The following is a 9,643-nucleotide window of genomic DNA, read 5'->3' as shown; positions in this document are numbered from 1 at the left end:
GGATATTTTCACAAAAAATTGAAATTTTCAAAAATCCAGAAAATTGGCTGAAAACAACTAAATAACAAGGACTCATTGGGCGAATCGCTCTGGAACTGAAATCGGAACGCTCACTGATATTTCCCCTAACTGAAAGTCTGATAAACGCTGGAAAAGTGACTAAGTCCAAAAAAAAAATGTTTTCAACTTTTTTCAATTTTTCCCCCGTGGGATATATATTCTACCCACACACATTTGGAACTCTCCTGGGGTACCCTCACACATATTATTCCCTCATTTAGTGGATATTTTCACAAAAAAGTGAAATTTTCAAAAATCCAGAAAATTGGCTGAAAACGACTAAATAACAAGGAGTCATTGGGCGAATCGCTCTGGAACTGAAATCGGAATGCTCACTGACATTTCCCCTATCAGAAAGTCTGATAAACGCCAGAAAAATGACTAAGTCCGAAAAAAATTTTTTTTCAATTTTACCCCCGTGGGATATATATTCTACCCACACACATTTGGAACTCTCCTGGGGTACCCTCACACATATTATTCCCTCATTTAGTGGATATTTTCACAAAAAAGTGAAATTTTCAAAAATCCAAAAAATTGGCTGAAAACGACTAAATATCAAGGACTCATTGGGTGAATCACTCTGGTACTGAAATCGGAATGCTCACTGACATTTCCCCTATCAGAAAGTCTGATAAACGCCAGAAAAATGACTAAGTCCGAAAAAAAATTTTTTTCAATTTTACCCCCGTGGGATATATATTCTACCCACACACATTTGGAACTCTCCTGGGGTACCCTCACACATATTATTCCCTCATTTAGTGGATATTTTCACAAAAAAGTGACATTTTCAAAAATCCAGAAAATTGGCTGAAAACGCCTAAATAACAAGGACTCATTGGGCGAATCGCTCTGGAACTGAAATCGGTACTCTCACTGACATTTGCCCTATCTGAAAGTCTGATAAACGCCAGAAAAATGACTAAATCCAAAAAAAATTTTTTTCAACTTTTTTCAATTTTACCCCAATGGGATATATATTCTACCCAAACACATTTGGAACTCTCCTGGGGTACCCTCACACATATTATTCCCTCATTTAGTGGATATTTTCACAAAAAAGTGAAATTTTCAAAAATCCAAAAAATTGGCTGAAAACGACTAAATATCAAGGACTCATTGGGTGAATCAGTCTGGAACTGAAATCGAAATGCTCACTAACATTTGCCCTATCTGAAAGTCTGATAAACGCCAGAAAAATGACTAAGTCCAAAAAAAAATTTTTTTAAACTTTTTTCAATTTTACCCCCGTGGGATATATATTCTACCCACACACATTTGGAACTCTCCTGGGGTACCCTCACACATATTATTCCCTCATTTAGTGGATATTTTCACAAAAAAGTGAAATTTTCAAAAATCCAGAAAATTGGTTGAAAATGACTAAATAACAAGGACTCATTGGGAGAATCACTCTGGAACTGAAATCGGAACGCTCACTGACATTTCCTGTATCTGAAAGTCTGATAAACGCCGGAAAAATGACTAAGTCCAAAAAAAATTTTTTCAACTTTTTTCAATTTTACCCCCGTGGGATATATATTCTACCCACACACATTTGGAACTCTCCTGGGCTACCCTCACACATATTATTCCCTCATTTAGTGGATATTTTCACAAAAAAGTGAAATTTTCAAAAATCCAGAAAATTGGCTGAAAACGTCTAAATAACAAGGAGTCATTGGGCGAATCGCTCTGGAACTGAAATCGGAACGCTCACTGACATTTCCCCTATCTGAAAGTCTGATAAACGCCAGAAAAATCACTAAGTCCAAAAAAAATTTTTTTTTTACTTTTTTCAATTTTACCCCCGTGGGATATATATTCTACCCACACACATTTGGAACTCTCCTGGGGTACCCTCACACATATTATTCCCTCATTTAGTGGATATTTTCACAAAAAAGTGACATTTTCAAAAATCCAAAAAATTGGCTGAAAAGACTAAATATCAAGGACTCATTGGGCGAATCGCTCTGGAACTGAAATCGGTACTCTCACTGACATTTGCCCTATCTGAAAGTCTGATAAACGCCAGAAAAATGACTAAGTCCAAAAAAGAATTTTTTTCAACTTTTTTCAATTTTACCCTCGTGGGATATATATTCTACCCACACACATTTGGAACTCTCCTGGGGTACCCTCACACATATTATTCCCTCATTTAGTGGATATTTTCACAAAAAATTGAAATTTTCAAAAATCCAGAAAATTGGCTGAAAACAACTAAATAACAAGGACTCATTGGGCGAATCGCTCTGGAACTGAAATCGGAACGCTCACTGATATTTCCCCTAACTGAAAGTCTGATAAACGCTGGAAAAGTGACTAAGTCCAAAAAAAAAATGTTTTCAACTTTTTTCAATTTTTCCCCCGTGGGATATATATTCTACCCACACACATTTGGAACTCTCCTGGGGTACCCTCACACATATTATTCCCTCATTTAGTGGATATTTTCACAAAAAAGTGAAATTTTCAAAAATCCAGAAAATTGGCTGAAAACGACTAAATAACAAGGAGTCATTGGGCGAATCGCTCTGGAACTGAAATCGGAATGCTCACTGACATTTCCCCTATCAGAAAGTCTGATAAACGCCAGAAAAATGACTAAGTCCGAAAAAAATTTTTTTTCAATTTTACCCCCGTGGGATATATATTCTACCCACACACATTTGGAACTCTCCTGGGGTACCCTCACACATATTATTCCCTCATTTAGTGGATATTTTCACAAAAAAGTGAAATTTTCAAAAATCCAAAAAATTGGCTGAAAACGACTAAATATCAAGGACTCATTGGGTGAATCACTCTGGTACTGAAATCGGAATGCTCACTGACATTTCCCCTATCAGAAAGTCTGATAAACGCCAGAAAAATGACTAAGTCCGAAAAAAAATTTTTTTCAATTTTACCCCCGTGGGATATATATTCTACCCACACACATTTGGAACTCTCCTGGGGTACCCTCACACATATTATTCCCTCATTTAGTGGATATTTTCACAAAAAAGTGACATTTTCAAAAATCCAGAAAATTGGCTGAAAACGCCTAAATAACAAGGACTCATTGGGCGAATCGCTCTGGAACTGAAATCGGTACTCTCACTGACATTTGCCCTATCTGAAAGTCTGATAAACGCCAGAAAAATGACTAAATCCAAAAAAAATTTTTTTCAACTTTTTTCAATTTTACCCCAATGGGATATATATTCTACCCAAACACATTTGGAACTCTCCTGGGGTACCCTCACACATATTATTCCCTCATTTAGTGGATATTTTCACAAAAAAGTGAAATTTTCAAAAATCCAAAAAATTGGCTGAAAACGACTAAATATCAAGGACTCATTGGGTGAATCAGTCTGGAACTGAAATCGAAATGCTCACTAACATTTGCCCTATCTGAAAGTCTGATAAACGCCAGAAAAATGACTAAGTCCAAAAAAAAATTTTTTTAAACTTTTTTCAATTTTACCCCCGTGGGATATATATTCTACCCACACACATTTGGAACTCTCCTGGGGTACCCTCACACATATTATTCCCTCATTTAGTGGATATTTTCACAAAAAAGTGAAATTTTCAAAAATCCAGAAAATTGGTTGAAAATGACTAAATAACAAGGACTCATTGGGAGAATCACTCTGGAACTGAAATCGGAACGCTCACTGACATTTCCTGTATCTGAAAGTCTGATAAACGCCGGAAAAATGACTAAGTCCAAAAAAAATTTTTTCAACTTTTTTCAATTTTACCCCCGTGGGATATATATTCTACCCACACACATTTGGAACTCTCCTGGGCTACCCTCACACATATTATTCCCTCATTTAGTGGATATTTTCACAAAAAAGTGAAATTTTCAAAAATCCAGAAAATTGGCTGAAAACGTCTAAATAACAAGGAGTCATTGGGCGAATCGCTCTGGAACTGAAATCGGAACGCTCACTGACATTTCCCCTATCTGAAAGTCTGATAAACGCCAGAAAAATCACTAAGTCCAAAAAAAATTTTTTTTTTACTTTTTTCAATTTTACCCCCGTGGGATATATATTCTACCCACACACATTTGGAACTCTCCTGGGGTACCCTCACACATATTATTCCCTCATTTAGTGGATATTTTCACAAAAAAGTGACATTTTCAAAAATCCAAAAAATTGGCTGAAAAGACTAAATATCAAGGACTCATTGGGCGAATCGCTCTGGAACTGAAATCGGTACTCTCACTGACATTTGCCCTATCTGAAAGTCTGATAAACGCCAGAAAAATGACTAAGTCCAAAAAAGAATTTTTTTCAACTTTTTTCAATTTTACCCTCGTGGGATATATATTCTACCCACACACATTTGGAACTCTCCTGGGGTACCCTCACACATATTATTCCCTCATTTAGTGGATATTTTCACAAAAAATTGAAATTTTCAAAAATCCAGAAAATTGGCTGAAAACAACTAAATAACAAGGACTCATTGGGCGAATCGCTCTGGAACTGAAATCGGAACGCTCACTGATATTTCCCCTAACTGAAAGTCTGATAAACGCTGGAAAAGTGACTAAGTCCAAAAAAAAAATGTTTTCAACTTTTTTCAATTTTTCCCCCGTGGGATATATATTCTACCCACACACATTTGGAACTCTCCTGGGGTACCCTCACACATATTATTCCCTCATTTAGTGGATATTTTCACAAAAAAGTGAAATTTTCAAAAATCCAGAAAATTGGCTGAAAACGACTAAATAACAAGGAGTCATTGGGCGAATCGCTCTGGAACTGAAATCGGAACTCTCACTGACATTTGCCCTATCTGAAAGTCTGATAAACGCCAGAAAAATCACTAAGTCCAAAAAAAAATTTTTTCAACTTTTTTCAATTTTACCCCCGTGGGATATATATTCTACCCACACACATTTGGAACTCTCCTGGGGTACCCTCACACATATTATTCCCTCATTTAGTGGATATTTTCACAAAAAAGTGAAATTTTCAAAAATCCAAAAAATTGGCTGAAAACGACTAAATATCAAGGACTCATTGGGTGAATCACTCTGGTACTGAAATCGGAATGCTCACTGACATTTCCCCTATCAGAAAGTCTGATAAACGCCAGAAAAATGACTAAGTCCGAAAAATTTTTTTTTTCAATTTTACCCCCGTGGGATATATATTCTACCCACACACATTTGGAACTCTCCTGGGGTACCCTCACACATATTATTCCCTCATTTAGTGGATATTTTCACAAAAAAGTGAAATTTTCAAAAATCCAAAAAATTGGCTGAAAACGACTAAATATCAAGGACTCATTGGGTGAATCACTCTGGTACTGAAATCGGAATGCTCACTGACATTTCCCCTATCAGAAAGTCTGATAAACGCCAGAAAAATGACTAAGTCCGAAAAAATTTTTTTTTCAATTTTACCCCCGTGGGATATATATTCTACCCACACACATTTGGAACTCTCCTGGGGTACCCTCACACATATTATTCCCTCATTTAGTGGATATTTTCACAAAAAAGTGACATTTTCAAAAATCCAGAAAATTGGCTGAAAACGCCTAAATAACAAGGACTCATTGGGCGAATCGCTCTGGAACTGAAATCGGTACTCTCACTGACATTTGCCCTATCTGAAAGTCTGATAAACGCCAGAAAAATGACTAAATCCAAAAAAAATTTTTTTCAACTTTTTTCAATTTTACCCCAATGGGATATATATTCTACCCAAACACATTTGGAACTCTCCTGGGGTACCCTCACACATATTATTCCCTCATTTAGTGGATATTTTCACAAAAAAGTGAAATTTTCAAAAATCCAAAAAATTGGCTGAAAACGACTAAATATCAAGGACTCATTGGGTGAATCAGTCTGGAACTGAAATCGAAATGCTCACTAACATTTGCCCTATCTGAAAGTCTGATAAACGCCAGAAAAATGACTAAGTCCAAAAAAAAATTTTTTTAAACTTTTTTCAATTTTACCCCCGTGGGATATATATTCTACCCACACACATTTGGAACTCTCCTGGGGTACCCTCACACATATTATTCCCTCATTTAGTGGATATTTTCACAAAAAAGTGACATTTTCAAAAATCCAAAAAATTGGCTGAAAACGACTAAATATCAAGGACTCATTGGGCGAATTGCTCTGGAACTGAAATCGGTACTCTCACTGACATTTACCCTATCTGAAAGTCTGATAAACGCCAGAAAAATGACTAAGTCCAAAAAAAATTTTTTTCAACTTTTTTCAATTTTACCCCAATGGGATATATATTCTACCCACACACATTTGGAACTCTCCTGGGGTACCCTCACACATATTATTCCCTCATTTAGTGGATATTTTCACAAAAAAGTGAAATTTTCAAAAATCCAGAAAATTGGCTGAAAATGACTAAATAACAAGGACTCATTGGGAGAATCACTCTGGAACTGAAATCGGAACGCTCACTGACATTTCCCCTATCTGAAAGTCTGATAAACGCCGGAAAAATGACTAAGTCCAAAAAAAATTTTTTCAACTTTTTTCAATTTTACCCCCGTGGGATATATATTCTACCCACACACATTTGGAACTCTCCTGGGCTACCCTCACACATATTATTCCCTCATTTAGTGGATATTTTCACAAAAAATTGAAATTTTCAAAAATCCAGAAAATTGGCTGAAAACAACTAAATAACAAGGACTCATTGGGCGAATCGCTCTGGAACTGAAATCGGAACGCTCACTGACATTTCCCCTAACTGAAAGTCTGATAAACGCTGGAAAAGTGACTAAGTCCGAAAAATTTTTTTTTTCAATTTTACCCCCGTGGGATATATATTCTACCCACACACATTTGGAACTCTCCTGGGGTACCCTCACACATATTATTCCCTCATTTAGTGGATATTTTCACAAAAAAGTGAAATTTTCAAAAATCCAGAAAATTGGCTGAAAACGTCTAAACAACAAGGAGTCATTGGGCGAATCGCTCTGGAACTGAAATCGGAACGCTCACTGACATTTCCCCTATCTGAAAGTCTGATAAACGCCAGAAAAATCACTAAGTCCAAAAAAAAATTTTTTTTTTACTTTTTTCAATTTTACCCCCGTGGGATATATATTCTACCCACACATTTGGAACTCTCCTGGGGTACCCTCACACATATTATTCCCTCATTTAGTGGATATTTTCACAAAAAAGTGACATTTTCAAAAATCCAAAAAATTGGCTGAAAACGACTAAATATCAAGGACTCATTGGGCGAATCGCTCTGGAACTGAAATCGGTACTCTCACTGACATTTACCCTATCTGAAAGTCTGATAAACGCCAGAAAAATGACTAAGTCCAAAAAAAAATTTTTTCAACTTTTTTCAATTTTACCCCAATGGGATATATATTCTACCCACACACATTTGGAACTCTCCTGGGGTACCCTCACACATATTATTCCCTCATTTAGTGGATATTTTCACAAAAAAGGGAAATTTTGAAAAATCCAGAAAATTGGCTGAAAACGACTAAATATCAAGGACTCATTGGGCGAATCACTCTGGAACTGAAATCGGAATGCTCACTGACATTTCCCCTATCTGAAAGTCTGATAAACGCCAGAAAAATGACTAAGTCCAAAAAATTTTTTTTTTTAACTTTTTTCAATTTTACCCCCGTGGGATATATATTCTACCCACACACATTTGGAACTCTCCTGGGGTACCCTCACACATATTATTCCCTCATTTAGTGGATATTTTCACAAAAAAGTGAAATTTTCAAAAATCCAGAAAATTGGCTGAAAATGACTAAATAACAAGGACTCATTGGGAGAATCACTCTGGAACTGAAATCGGAACGCTCACTGACATTTCCCCTATCTGAAAGTCTGATAAACGCCGGAAAAATGACTAAGTCCAAAAAAAATTTATTCAACTTTTTTCAATTTTACCCCCGTGGGATATATATTCTACCCACACACATTTGGAACTCTCCTGGGCTACCCTCACACATATTATTCCCTCATTTAGTGGATATTTTCACAAAAAATTGAAATTTTCAAAAATCCAGAAAATTGGCTGAAAACAACTAAATAACAAGGACTCATTGGGCGAATCGCTCTGGAACTGAAATCGGAACGCTCACTGACATTTCCCCTAACTGAAAGTCTGATAAACGCTGGAAAAGTGACTAAGTCCGAAAAAATTTTTTTTTCAATTTTACCCCCGTGGGATATATATTCTACCCACACACATTTGGAACTCTCCTGGGGTACCCTCACACATATTATTCCCTCATTTAGTGGATATTTTCACAAAAAAGTGAAATTTTCAAAAATCCAGAAAATTGGCTGAAAACGTCTAAACAACAAGGAGTCATTGGGCGAATCGCTCTGGAACTGAAATCGGAACGCTCACTGACATTTCCCCTATCTGAAAGTCTGATAAACGCCAGAAAAATCACTAAGTCCAAAAAAAAATTTTTTTTTTACTTTTTTCAATTTTACCCCCGTGGGATATATATTCTACCCACACATTTGGAACTCTCCTGGGGTACCCTCACACATATTATTCCCTCATTTAGTGGATATTTTCACAAAAAAGTGACATTTTCAAAAATCCAAAAAATTGGCTGAAAACGACTAAATATCAAGGACTCATTGGGCGAATCGCTCTGGAACTGAAATCGGTACTCTCACTGACATTTACCCTATCTGAAAGTCTGATAAACGCCAGAAAAATGACTAAGTCCAAAAAAAATTTTTTTCAACTTTTTTCAATTTTACCCCAATGGGATATATATTCTACCCACACACATTTGGAACTCTCCTGGGGTACCCTCACACATATTATTCCCTCATTTAGTGGATATTTTCACAAAAAAGGGAAATTTTGAAAAATCCAGAAAATTGGCTGAAAACGACTAAATATCAAGGACTCATTGGGCGAATCACTCTGGAACTGAAATCGGAATGCTCACTGACATTTCCCCTATCTGAAAGTCTGATAAACGCCAGAAAAATGACTAAGTCCAAAAAATTTTTTTTTTTAACTTTTTTCAATTTTACCCCCGTGGGATATATATTCTACCCACACACATTTGGAACTCTCCTGGGGTACCCTCACACATATTATTCCCTCATTTAGTGGATATTTTCACAAAAAAGTGAAATTTTCAAAAATCCAGAAAATTGGCTGAAAATGACTAAATAACAAGGACTCATTGGGAGAATCACTCTGGAACTGAAATCGGAACGCTCACTGACATTTCCCCTATCTGAAAGTCTGATAAACGCCGGAAAAATGACTAAGTCCAAAAAAAATTTATTCAACTTTTTTCAATTTTACCCCCGTGGGATATATATTCTACCCACACACATTTGGAACTCTCCTGGGCTACCCTCACACATATTATTCCCTCATTTAGTGGATATTTTCACAAAAAATTGAAATTTTCAAAAATCCAGAAAATTGGCTGAAAACAACTAAATAACAAGGACTCATTGGGCGAATCGCTCTGGAACTGAAATCGGAACGCTCACTGACATTTCCCCTAACTGAAAGTCTGATAAACGCTGGAAAAG

Source organism: Phyllobates terribilis, unplaced genomic scaffold, assembly GCF_046119375.1.
Source record: "Phyllobates terribilis strain yellow unplaced genomic scaffold, ASM4611937v1 Scaffold_21__1_contigs__length_20361869, whole genome shotgun sequence".
Taxonomy (NCBI): domain Eukaryota; kingdom Metazoa; phylum Chordata; class Amphibia; order Anura; family Dendrobatidae; genus Phyllobates; species Phyllobates terribilis.
Note: the sequence above shows the minus strand (reverse complement) of the source record.